This window comes from Nipponia nippon, unplaced genomic scaffold (assembly GCF_047370975.1).
Source record: "Nipponia nippon isolate SJK-2023a ecotype South Korea unplaced genomic scaffold, ASM4737097v1 scaffold_6, whole genome shotgun sequence".
NCBI lineage: Eukaryota > Metazoa > Chordata > Aves > Pelecaniformes > Threskiornithidae > Nipponia > Nipponia nippon.
Window position 1 is genome coordinate 61080407 of NW_028262380.1, and position 13801 is coordinate 61094207.

A 13801-nucleotide genomic window follows, 5' to 3' on the forward strand; every position below is an offset into this window, starting at 1 on the left:
AAGAAAGGGAAGGACAGAAAAGGAACCGTAGTGGTAGATGTTAGTTTGTCGAGCAAGCCACCAAACAAAGTGTGAAGAAAAAGATTTTCTCCTGGAGCAGGGGGGCTTGTTCATCATTTACCTCATGTGTTTACCCTTGGGCTATCATTATATTAGCGACATTTCCCCACTGAGCTGGAGCACCTGGTAACTATAGTAACCACATTTTCATATCTGCCCATAAATTCCCTCGGTTCTAATTAGGGCACTCATTTATAACAGCAATAACAACATGGGAGAAACAACAGCAGACTTAGCTCAGATGCAGTCACCTCTCTCTCCTTCATGTCACAGAAATGACACGTATCTGAGCAGTTCTTATACCATAAGATGTTGCTTATGGCACAAAGCCTATCTTACCTGCCATGTCAACTGCTTTGTATCCATCTGCTACGTTGTCCATACCTTCTCACTTTCTAAAAAGTCTGTTCATCAGCCTTCCCATTCAAACAAAAACCTGACTCTTCTCCTTGCCAGCAAGCTTCACACTAGGCTGCATAAACGTGTTTTTCTTGATAGAAGGAAGAATTCACACCCAGCCTAAAATGAAATCGCACACACAGCACTATTGCAAATTTTACAGACAGTAGGTGGATGCTATTACAAGCAGAAGGCCTAAACAGTTCAACTTACAAATTTACCTATGCAATCTAGATAGCTATGAAGAGAGGATAAAGCACGTCATCCAAAACAAATGACAGGTAAATGATGAAGCGGCAGTGTGCAAGAAATCAAGACCAGGTAATAAACAATTGCAAAGTTCAATGGCTCAGTGTATTTCACCACCAATTATTTCCTTCTCTATGAAACAATAAAACTTGGTGAACAATTTGAAATCTGCTGACATGATTTAAAAAGATGGATGGGCTGGTAGGTAGTCGAGAGTGTTTGCTTTATTGTTCACGGAGTCACTGCTCAGAAGTACATTTGTTTTGGAGTCTGTGTGAATTATTGTCAAAAAAATGACAAATCTCTTTCTCACTTTAGGCTACACTGTGCAGGCCTTACATGAATTTCTTTTGCTAGAAGAAAAAAGACATCACATCTGTGTATTGGCATAGATAAGACAGCAAAGCCCATCTCTGCAGAGATCAAGAGAGCAGGGCTTCAGGTTTTGGGGGACTTGTCATCAGAAAATTTTCTCTTGCTAGAAAAACATGTCAATTAGTATAACTTAACCATGACTGTCAACAAGAATATCTTCTCTTGAACCCTTATCCACTTTTCCTCCATGTCCCCTGGAGGCTGAGGAAACTGGGTAAGAAAACATATCGGAGCTTTTGCTGGTGCTGTTGGTGATTTCCACTTTGGAATATTAAATATCCCACCAGTTACCCTGCTTGCCTTCCCAGAGTAACAAGCCCAGCAGTGATTTCATGTAAATAGGTGTTAGTCCAAGCTACAATGGCTTGATGGCTGACCTCAGCCAGGATTTTGGGGACCAGATGATCCCCAGCAGACAGAAAGGTTGCCAACTTACATGAGAGTTATCCACATTCCCACTACCAGCACGAAAATTCAGGGGCAGGTTCAGGCTCACTTTGATCATGAAGAATGGAAGGTATTTCACTGAATTTTTAACTTTGGGATCCACTGACATAAGAAGGGATGCTGTGGCTACACTCCACAACGCTTCCCCATTCCTGAGAGAAATGACACCTTCTTGGCCCGTTGCAGTGATACCTGCCACTGGTGAAAGCCAGTGTGTGTACCTCTCCCCTGACTCCCCAGTGGGTTTGCATCAAGGCTCAAAAACACCCTGGGCACAGTTGGATGAGCCATCCTCAGACTGCTTGCAAAAAGCAGGTAGGGTTTGTTCACTGCATGCTATTTTATCGCTTTATCAGCTCTTTACACCAAGTAATAAGAGCTTTCAAAGTGAACAATGTTGTGACGAGAAAATGTAAACTTTAGTGAATTGCCAAAGAAAGGTTCAAGTTATTTGCCAATTTAGTCATCAAGCACCATTTAGAAGCGTGGATAGAAAACATGTTGATAATCAAATTCTAATATAACCACAAAAATTGATTTAAGATGCTGCCAAACACGAAGCACAGTAACATTCAATACCACCTATATGTTTTTTCATTAAATAAGTGAAAAGTAATTTCGGTCACTGCCAGACTGGATTAATTTTTGAAGCCTCCCTCAGTTCATGAGATGCTGTTTGGGACTTAGGAGGAGACTAGCCTGTTGCAAGTTGTGTCACTCATTACTGTACCACCATTTCTCCATTGATCTCTTATTTATTCAGGCTGTAGTCTGTTAAGAGAGACAGGCATTTGCAGTACGCATGATGCATAATGAGGCTCCAGTCTCTATGGAAGCCTCTAAAATTGCCCATCATACTTTGCTTACTGGCTCTTCCCATTTTCATTATGAGGGAACACTCTCAAACTGTCAAAATCTTTCCAAATGACCCCCAGTAACCACTGTAGCCTAGAGTACTTCCTGGTTTATTAAATCTTATAACCAGAATGTGAAAAATAGAATTTTTTTAGTTGATTCTACTAGTTAAGGAAAGCAAGTCTTTGACAGAAAAATAATTGCCCAGAAAATCAGGCAAAATACTAATTAAAAACAAGATTAAATAAACCATTTCTACATGATCTCTTGAGCTAGTTTCATTGCAAAGACATCCTTTACCTGGCATAATATGTGGCTTGCGAGACCCCCATGTAAGGTTAAGAATTCCTCGGTTGTTGCCTGGAAACCGTGCCAATGACAGTTTGTTCTCATTAAGAGCAAATAATGCAGAATGACTGTTACAATTGTACATCTGAACGTTTACATCAATTTATTTTGGACATGTGTTTTCTCTCTAAAGATTCAAGTTCTGAAATCTTACCAGAAGTGTTGGCAGCAAATAGGTTCCAACTTACATGCGTGAGTACACACAGAAATTAATTTGAAATTACCACTATTACTATTATTATTCTTTAGCCTAATTAGTGCTGAGCAGGGAACAATTGTCTTGGTTTTGGAGAGCTTTTGAGGTTTGCACAGTTTTTTCTTCCTTTTCTGTACCATGTGAAACTCCGCGCTTTTTAAAAAGGTCCTCTGAAAAGTGGGAGAGACACCTTTTAAAGCTGCTCCTTGAAAAATGAGCGAGAAGAGCAGAAATCCACCCAAAAATAGCTACCGTACTGGGAACTGGGAAAGTCCTTCCTGGCAAAGAGAGCCCACAAGTTTAGTCCTTGCTTCACGGTTCATTGAAACCACACTGCTGCACTGGGCACAAATCAGTGATGCCTGCCCTCACCTGGGGACACGATTTAGGGCTTCAGGCTCACAGCCACCCGGGCAGCGCTGCCATGCCCCAAGCCTTACAACACATGCTTTTACCCCGTAAGATTCAGCTACTGAATGCGTTAATGCTCCAACTTAATTCAAACTCCTCCGAACCAAATGCACAAATTTCACTGTCTTGGTCATCCGTGGAGGCACCACATCTACTTTAACTTTGCCTCTTAATAATGCTGTGGCCGCAAGCTGGCTCCCTCTTCTTTCCATTGAGACTTTCCTTTACAACCAGGTGAAGCCATGGTCAACCATGGGAAGCGCAGAGCAACCAAAGCACCTACTTTACAGTAATCAATGACAGCATGAAGCACCACAGCTACAATTAGAAGAGGTTTAACTAGTTCAAACTGCTGGCAAATGACAAGAAAAACCAATACATTTAGGACTGGGAGGAGGGCATCTATACTTACAGTATTCCAGCCAGTATTTTCTTGTGGGGATGAACGGGTGGAGAGGTGGACATATTTGTGATATGTAAGTGCCACAGCTGGCAATCCTGCATGCTCATTTCACATTTTATCTGCAGCTTGCCTGTTACATCAGATTTGCCTTAGATTCGTATAGTCAATTTTAAATTGATCTGATGGAGGAGAGGACTGCAGTGTTACAAGTAGCAGACATCTTATTGTGGCCAGAGTCAGGAAATCTCTGTTCCCATCAAGAGATCCACAGACTTTAACTGGAAGGCACCAGTATATTTAGCACCTATGCTAAATTTAACACTATATTTAGCAAAGTCCATCCCATCACATGAAATTTTCTTCTTTTTTTTACAAGACATACACCACAGATTGGGAGGAGCAATTAAGTAAGAATAAGAGGAAAAAAAGCAGACCATTTTGGTTTAGTTTTTGCTTTTTTTTTTTTTTTTTTTTTTAAAGGGAAAACCACACACCACATAAAAGATAATTAACAACAGGGAAACATCTTCCTGGATGGACGGAATTGCATGAGGTTGACGTAAGACAGGTTAGTGACCCGTATTTCTGCAAAAAGGGAGAATTTATCCATTTTATTTCCTAAACCAAGATAAACTCCACTTTATGGAGAAGCTTACAAACAGCTGGATCAGCCAGCTAGATACCACCAGACAACAAGCAGATTTTATAAACAACTGAAGAAGTTTGCCATCTGGCAATGCTGGAAATAAGAGATGAGGGTGAACTCCATCCCATTAAGGGAAATGAAGACAAAGACTTATGCTAGACCATGAGGGATGCAGGCAAGACACCACTGGCAACAATGTTTTCCACAGAGTTCTCTTCTCCACCACTGCAAAATCAGCTTACAACCAAACAAACAGGAACTGCTTAAAGCGTGAATGCAAGATATTTTCCTTGTCCTCAGAAACTTTGTTTCCCAAAAGCGTGGAGCATGAGGGGAAATCTTTGGAAGAAAACACGGTTTTTCTTGGATAATAATGACTGTCCAATAGCTAAAATCTGTGCTCCAGCACAGATGTTCTCCTGAAGAGGACTGCAGAACTGAAGCTGAATCAGAGACCTATGTACAAAAACTTTGTGGAAATAAACCACCACATAGAGCAAACTGGATCATGTTTGAGACCTCTCTGGCTGCTGGAACAAACACTAGTCGGTATATATGAGCTCGAATTATTAATGGCAAATAACATTAGCTGTAATTTTATGTCCTTTCTCTCATTGGCCATTGGAAATTGGAATATATTTGCAAGCCCAGTGTCATGCATGCTCATCAGATAGCTATAAGCAAGATTTTTTACACAATGTAGAACTTGAGACGTTTACAAAGCAGTCATTTGCTACTCACAATGTATTACATCGAAGTTGCATGTCTTACATGCCTGGATGTCTTCTCTCCAACTGGAAGACTGAAACTTCCTAAACAGAGAAATAGTAAGAAATGAATAAATAACATGTTCCCATGACAGTAACCACTCCTTATTGAGCAAGGTACTTCTATTCTTCCCATTGCAACAGTATGTCTTCTATTATAAATTCTAGCCTCGTGAGAAGACTCAGCACAAAGTCTCACTAAGATTTGAATCTGCATCATCTCATGTTGGCTGCCTGCCAGAAGGGAAATTTTTACCTGTGGCAACTAAAAAGCAGCCCCAGGTGTAGGCAAAATGAACTGCCATTGAACTGCAATGAGAATATGCAAATGCCATTTTGCAGCATTTGACCCCCTCCAGCGAGAATACTCCAGTGTCTTGTGCAAGACAAATAGACCAACCCGCTCAAAGAAAAGATTTTTTTTTTGCCAATTTAAAAGGTATTCTAGTTATAAATTAAAATTGTAGGATTGACTGAGAAAAAAAGTAATGAAAAAGGACATGTCTATAATTCCATTAAATCCATTTTATGGCCTGGTATTAACTCTGGTTCCTTCTACCCAGGGACAAGGGTGTCTACAGCAAGGGGCTTAATCTGGCCGCTAACGAGTGTTTTTAGCCCAGTTTTAGCACCGCCACCTGCAATCCTTTTCTTCACACACATTAAAAGCAGACTTTTACATAGAGTAACTAATGCACAGCACCTTCCTCAGATACAAAGTCATAAGGCAGATGGATGGACATATGTACAACCGCAGCTAACTGCTAATGTAGCCATTAGCACTCAACAACATGACACCAGTTTGGGACATTTTCTGGAAGAATTTATTTTTATAAATAAAACCTTGGCATCCTGAGACTGATATAATCATGCTTTCATGCAACCTGTCTGAGACATTTAAAGGGACACTGACCTCATTTTCCTTTCACCCCTCTCTGCTGAAGTTTCAATAATACTCCTTCCTCTCATCATAAAAATACTATATTGACATGAAAATTCACTATGTGACTCTGAACTTCAAAACCTGCTTTCCTTTAACTTCCATTTTTTTAACGCAGGGGGACTGATTCCTGATGGAGGTATTTAGATTTTACTCAAGAAAATTCCTACACTGGCCAAAATCAAATTAAAATGGAAGAAGAGCAAATGAGAAAATACAATGAAAGACTACATAAGAAGTCTTCTTCCAAAATATGTGTATCCATATCAGGAATGGACATGAGTACATATCCATCCACATATTTATTCGAGGTCCATCACTATGGACCTCCTTCCATATGTGGAAGGACTATAAATTCAGAGCTTCAGTAACAGCAACTGAGTCTCCATTACATAATGAAAGACAGATAAGTCCTGAGGTCCTTCCACAACTAAACTAGGCAGATGGTGAAGTGGTGCTGCAAGAAAACAAACAGGGTCCTCTCCTATTTAGAGCATTCAATTGGCAACTGGTTTCTGGTTTTAGGTGATGTTGTTGAGGTCTTCCCCAAGGGATTACCTCTGATAAAGCAGCTAGGTTAAAGCTGTCAATGCATTACCAAACTTCAGAGGAACTGTCTTTGCCTTTTGCATGTAAAGCCTGCCCTTTAATAGGATGGTTATATTGTTGCTTGCTGTTCATATATGCACACACACATTCCAAAGGACTAAGAGCTCTTTTCCAGGCTCCCACGTAAACACTTACAGCCAGATTGTTCCTGAAGAAAGAATAAAAAAGTTTATTTTTAAAAATCACTCATTCATAAATATTTCGGGTTTTTCAACATTTACCTAGCACTATTAATAAATAAATAAGTAAAATGCCTTCCCCCCACAAAATCAGTCAATTTACAAAATTTGCAGTAGAGCTTTAAATTATTTTTTCCATCATTGGTTTTTTAACAGCTTGTTTATTTCTTCCAGGTGAAGCCAATGCATAGCTATAGGGGAAAAACAAAGCACACAAGGAAAAGACTCTTTCAGTCATTAGGTTTTTTTCATTGGCAAATGTCCCTGTGTTTTCATCTGTGAACTTTCTAAGGTAATGGCCAATCTCAAACCATGTGTTGAAGTAATAATTTCATGATAAAACTAATCTTTCCAATAAACAGCTCTCTGAAACACTCTACTTTTCATTTTCAAAAAGCCAGAAGGATTATGGTAGTGATTTGGATATCTATTTTTCTAAAATTGTCCTCCAAGTCTTCGTTATTCTAATGTAATGCTCAGAATCCTTAGCAAATAGGAATTGCACCTAGAAGAGGAGGAAAAAAATACAGCAAAAACAAATGTAACCTTAGAAAATCACTGATGTAAGTAGTTTCATTCCTTGTACTAAAAACCATTTGAAAACTAATCTACTGCATATTCTTTCCTTTCAGAAAATGTAAATTGATCTTTCAGTTTGAATACCTGTCAAAGTACAACCACTATAATGTTGATAAGTCATTTTGTTCGTCAGTTGATAATGTCTGATATACTGCAAACTTACATGTAGCTCCACAAGAACTGCTGGACCAGATTACACCCAAACCAGTGTGGGGGATGTTCACTCTTGGAGAATTTGTCAACAGCATGAGCGAGGAGTGTCTTTCTCCCACCAGCACCTCCCAAAGTGGTATGAGAAGACATCACAAATAAAGACAACTAAATCAGGTTATGATAGTTCCCAACACAGCACTGGTTTGTTAGTCTTCCACAAACTGTTGCCATGCCCCTTCCATACAGTGAACGGGGAGGATATTACCAGCTGCCAGGAACCTAAGGATGGGTAAGAAAGAGGTAAAACAGTGGCAGCCAGTGTTACTGGGACATTCTGGACAAGTTCACAATGGTGCTGCTACACAGAGGCCTACTTTAAATACAATAATATTTAATATCCACTCTGGCAAAACTGGATGACACTATGGCTTACTTTACCAAAAATCACTATTTAAAAAAAAAAAGAAATCCTAAATAGCTTTTGATTTCAACCACTTCACTTAAAAAGTCTGTTCTACATTGTGGATTATGCCAGTTTCAATAATATCGCCCACTATGGGGAAAAAAAAAAAAAGAGGCTTTTGAGAAGGCACAGAAATATTGGCTATCTGGTGCCCTTTTTGCTTGTTTCTTGTGGTGGGTTGACCCTGGCTGGACGCCAGGTGCCCACCAAAGCCACTCTATCACTGCCCCTCCTCAGTTGGACAGGGGAGAGAAAATATAACAAAAGACTCATGGGTCGAGATAAGGACAGGGAGAGATCACTCACCAATTACCGTCATGGGCAAAACAGACTCGACTTGGAGAAATGAGTTTAATTTATTACCAATCAAATCAGAGTAGGATAATGAGAAATAAAACCTAAATCTTGAAACACCTTCCCCCCACCCCTCCCTTCTTCCCAGGCTTAACTTCACTCCCAGTTTCTCTACCTCCTCCCCACCAGTGGTGCAGGGGGACAGGGAATGGGGGTTGCAGTCAGTTCATCACATGTTGTCTCTGCCGCTCCTTCCTCCTCAGGAGGAGGACTCCTCACACTCTTCCCCTGCTCCAGCGTGGGGTCCCTCCCACAGGAAACAGTCCTCCATGAAATTCTCCGACACGAGTCCTTCCCACGGGCTGGAGTTCTTCACAAACTGCTCCAATGTGGGTCCCTTCCACAGGGTGCAGCCCTTCAGGAACAGACTGCTCCAGCATGGGTCCCAAGTCCTGCCAGCAAACCTGGTCACGCATGGGATCCTCTCCTCACGGGTCCACAGGTCCTGCCAGGAGCCTGCGCCAGCGTGGGCTTCCTATGGGGTCACAGCCTCCTTCGGGCACATCCACCTGCTCCGGTGTGGGGTCCTCCATGGGCTGCAGGTGGACAGCCTGCCTCACCACGGGCTTCACCACTGGTTGCAGGGGAATCTCTGCTCCAGCACCTGGAGCACCTCCTCCCCTTCCTTCTTCACTGACCTTGGTGTCTGCAGAGTTGTTCCTCTCACATATTCTCACTCCTCTCTCCAGCTGTGGCTGAACAGGTTTTTTTTCCCCTTCTTAAGTATGTTATCCCAGAGGCGCTACCACTGTTGCTGATAGGCTCGGCCTTGGCCAGCGGCAGGTCCATCTTGGAGCTGGCTGGCTTTGGTTCTATGGGACATAGGGGAAGCTTCTAGCAGCTTCTCACAGAAGCCACCCCTGGAGCCCCCCCACTACCAAAACCTTGCCATGCAAACCCAATGCACTTCTAAACTTAAGGTTTAGCACTCAACCTACCCTATAATTTTGTAAATTTTTCTCTAAGTTTCTGGGGGAGAGTGCTTCCTAAATGGGAAGACTCTTGTTCAGAAAATATTCAACAAAGTATTTTGTTGGCAAAGGCAAAATTGTCTTTGATTGTAACAGAGCTGGGAATTCACTCTGAGCCACACTTTTCCCCTGACTTTACCCGGTTTGAAGTAAGATGTCTTGAATAACCCTGGGGTGTGTGCTCCTTCCAGGAGCAATGGGAAAGGACACCATCTCCAAAGTGAGAGGCAACTCATTTGGTAAGTGTAGACACCTCTCTGCTGACTACTTAAGAGTGCCTACAGGTCTAGTTAGACTTTTAGACTGACACAGCAAAGTGTGAAAAGTCCCAAAAAAATCCTTTTCCAGGTTTGATACCTTATTTCTGGTTTGCATATTATTCATGAGCCACCGCTTTCTGTACAAGTGCACATATTTTTCACAAGCACTCACTAGTCATGAAAAATGACTTTTAGCCTACGAACTGCCTCTAAACACTTCATCTCAATTATTTGTAATTTGTGGAGTGCAATTGGTCTGCTTAATTACTTGCTTCTGTCTGTTTGTGCCCTCAACAGATGGCTGAGCACACTTAAATCAAGAGAATAACCAAGTTGAAAAATAACAACCCCTTTTTTTTTTAGCTGAAGAAAGACTGATGACACACTTTGCAGGACTTTCACAAATCACCACTGTTTAAATATTTGTGAGCAGGTTACACGCTCACATGGCAGAGTTTTGCACATGCTCATCTCATTCATGAAAGCAGCTGCTCTGCATGCAAATCCTTTCTGCCAATTTTTTTTCAAGCCAAGTTTTTTCCTGCTTCCCAATACTAGCTGTTAAGTCCTAAACAGAATGAGATGCCCAGCAGGAAGAATAGGGCAAATTTTGGGGTGCTGAACCATAGGTGACATTTCTCAGAGGGGACTAGGAAAGTGTACAAAGCTACAGGTGGCATTTTTAGCCTTGAGGATGATAGAAGGAATGAAGAAGCAGGTCATAGCCTTGAAGATTCATCTTTCAGCTCTACAAAAACCCCCCTCACAGGTGGTGTTTGGGCCTGAGCAGATGCTGCAGCTCCAGCCATAGCTCAGGCATGACCAGCTCTGCAGGCACAGCCTTGTATTACCACACAGACACTCTTCAGTGCAGCAGAGCTGCTTGAAAGGCACCAGATTACTCATTTCTGACAAAAAGTGCCCAATTTTTCCATCTCTTTCTATGAAACTTTCCTTGAGCAATATTTAAGTGTCTGAAAGTTACCTGAAAGCCAAATCCCTTCCCCTTTGCTGAGAGAAGAGGGGAGAGCTTCATAACAAAGGTCGCTTTTTCCTTTCCTAGAAATCACAAAAACCTAAAAAGTATGCACAGCTTTGTCTCAGACTGACAAAAATCCCTCCCTACAGGACAAGTAAACAGGCAGATTTTGTTCTGGCTTTTAAAAACAAACAAACAAAATACCCCACAAAACCCCATCCAAACCCAGGAGATAAAACCAGAGCCAGAAGTGTCAGTGCTATTTTGGTGAAACACACAAGTATGGACAAGGTCCCACTACCGTGCAAAGAGGTTTTGGAAATGGAACCTTCAATTTTCAATTAAGTGGTGTCCTGCCTTAAGTTCAGTGCTTAATTTGACTGTTCAGCAGCTATTTCATGACGGTTGTGTTCAGCTGGCGGGACCTTCCCCCCACTGCTCACGTGGCTCTGCTCTGGCTCCTAGTCCTCATGTACTCACTCATATAAGGGATGCAAAGTGGATGTCAGTTGGTGCCATGTCAATGGCTTTTGCTCAGCTCCACCAAGCCAGCCATGCTCTCTTTAATGATATGCACTACTTTTTAGTTATTTGGCACAAAAGTCTAGCTTTTAGTCTGGTTTTCTTTAGGCCCTCTCAGGTGCCCACTGCCTTTTCCAAATGCAAACTCAATTCCCTTAAGGAATCCCCTCCCCCCCACCCCACCCCCTTTTCTCAATCACACTGAAACTAAGGTTGCCTCTGAGCTTCTCTCTGCTTTCAAACACAGTTTCACACTTTCTGTCTCAATTCTGTTACATGCTTGTCAATCCCATTTGCTCCTCAGCGTGGATAAGACCAGACTGGCTCTGCTTAGAAACAACAGGCTTTTCTGGGAGTTATAGTATTTCCTGAATATTGTTCAGATTTCCCGCAGAGTGAATTGACTGCAGAAGGCACACAGCTATTTTTAAATCCTCTTCTTTTTTTTCCCCTTCTCATCTGCCCCAGATTAAAACTCAAAGGGATTTAGAATAGATGCTCCCAACTCATCACAGTCCCTCATACATTAATACCTCAGGTCATCACTATCAGGAGCTTGAAATGTTCCATGTTACATGGTACAAGTTTAGCTTCAATTTTTCTTCTCCTGAATTTCCAAATATATTAACTCTGTTTCTCCTTGTAAATCTAAAATTTCTCAGTTGCAGATCCGAAACATCTTTCTGGGAACAGAGCTCCCAAAGTTTTCTGAAAGAAAACAGGTTGTTTGAGAGTGGGATTCATCAGGCAGATCATTAGTAACGGAGTCTGTAGGGTATTTGGTTCCTCCAGCTTTGTGAGAGCATGGGTGCAATACAGGACTGGATGATATGGTTAGCATCCCTTTTAGTGAAGAAAATGTGTTACTTCTTTGGTACCTTAACAGGCTCCAAGTCACTCCTGGAGATAAATCTCTGAAGAAACCCAAAGTCCAGAAAAACACCCTCAACATGAAATTTACACCAGGTGTGTACATGAGACAGTATGTGCATGCGAGGAAGTGTGTATGTATGCACAGTACACATGAGAATGTCTGTGTCTGACATGACTGTATGTGTGTGACTGTGCACAGGAGTGAGTGCAGGAATGAGAGTGCAGCCCAGTGAGTGCATGTAGCTGCTCTGGCCAAGCAGGATGTACTGAAGGGGGTGAAGGAGTGGAAGGAAACATCCTTGCAGTGAGCAGAAAGACCTGGGAACCGATTTCTCCATACCTTTCCAATGTCTAAGTACTCGGAAATGGTGCCAGCATGCCCCTGCGCTAATGTGCTTGTTCTGTGGGATGCTGGAGAGCCAGAGGGCTTTGACACAACCAGGCAGAAGTGTTAATGTACTGAGAAGAAAGGTGTCTTAAACTTCAAGGCTTCTTTAATCTACTGGAGGTGAGGTGCAGATGTCATAATGACTTACACATCATTAGGTTACCTGACAGCTCCTTATTGCCATTAGTAGAGAGAAGGCTGAACAGGTGAACCCCACAGGAAGCAATGGAGAAGCAACCACTGGGACTTCTTGCTCATACCTGCAGGGAAGATGAGAAAGAAAAGATCACGATGAATGAAACACCACAGGTTAGTACATGAAATTAGGTGCCATGCAGACTAACTCACTCCACAATAGGGCTATAGCCTCAGGGACACATCTGGAGCAGCAAGAGGCAATGTCTCTTAACTGAATGAGGCCAAGGTAGAGGGAGGCATGAAAAGGCTGGTACCTGGTCTAGCTGAAGGGGAAGACTAAGCCAGGACAGGGCACAGCCTCAGTGGGATAAACTATTGAGGAAAATGCAGTGCTTGAAGTTTTTTATCCAGGAGTTTTACTCTGCCTGCTCTTGGCTCTGGGTCACGGTAATAGCTAAATAAACCCAAACTCACGTACTGTACTGGTGACAGATTCAGGCAGCTCCAGGGGAGAAGGAGGCCCCCGGCTGACCGCATGGAGAGAGGAAGAGTCTGATGGAAACAGAGCACTTGGCTTTTCTCAAGCTAAAGCATGGCCAGGGTTGATGCTGCAAGAATTCCTCCAAGTAGTATGATGTAAAAAATCTACTTTTATGCAACTGAAACTGTTTGGGTCAAACAGAGCAGGTAGTTATGGCCAAAAAACAGCATGGAGAGGAAAAAAAATTAAGTATTTGTTTAAAATTTAATTAATTAATTAAAAAGCAAAACCATTAAAAACTAGAACAAATTAAATGTTTAGGTCAATATAAATTTTTTTTTTGTCTATTTTTTTCTCTCCATTCTCCTAAAAGAACAAACCAAATTGTTTGGGACGATCATTTTGACTGCTGAACTAAACATCTTTTTTCACTGGTACTGGGAAACTGGCCGTCAGTCCATTAACACTTCCCAGGGCCAGGAATTATAAGAGTTTACATGACCTGGCTAGTGTTGAGTTAGAGGGACCAGAGTGATGGTCTTAGACAATGCTAGCTCTCATTTGTCTTTACACTAAACATGGTTAACTAGAGTCTGGCCATATAAACAGCTCTTAAACCAAGGGTTTTTTCAATTTCTCTGTTTGTAATACTTTTTTACATTGCCAGCTACCAGAAAGGACGGAAGTCAGATCTCTTCCCAGAATGGAGCTTTTTTTGATTCCAGGTTGAGCATTTTCAGGGAGAATTCCAGAGGC

General features: G+C 41.8%; 2 long non-coding RNA genes across 2 annotated transcripts in view; both read right to left on the bottom strand.

The window, feature by feature from the left end:
* Nucleotides 1-417: 417 nt before the first annotated feature.
* On the bottom strand, nucleotides 418-6772 carry LOC148051512 (uncharacterized). The gene is made up of 3 exons (XR_015699832.1): nucleotides 6655-6772; nucleotides 5131-5201; nucleotides 418-579 (listed from the first exon to the last, which is right to left on the bottom strand). It is a non-coding gene; the product is annotated as an uncharacterized LOC148051512 (long non-coding RNA).
* A 5662-nt stretch (nucleotides 6773-12434) lies between these two features.
* The window catches only part of LOC148051513 (uncharacterized), a 49371-nt gene continuing 48004 nt past the window's right edge, over nucleotides 12435-13801 (bottom strand). Inside the window, exon 5 of the long non-coding RNA XR_015699831.1 lies at nucleotides 12435-12686. This is a non-coding gene — a long non-coding RNA (uncharacterized LOC148051513). The remainder of the gene's footprint in view (nucleotides 12687-13801) is intronic.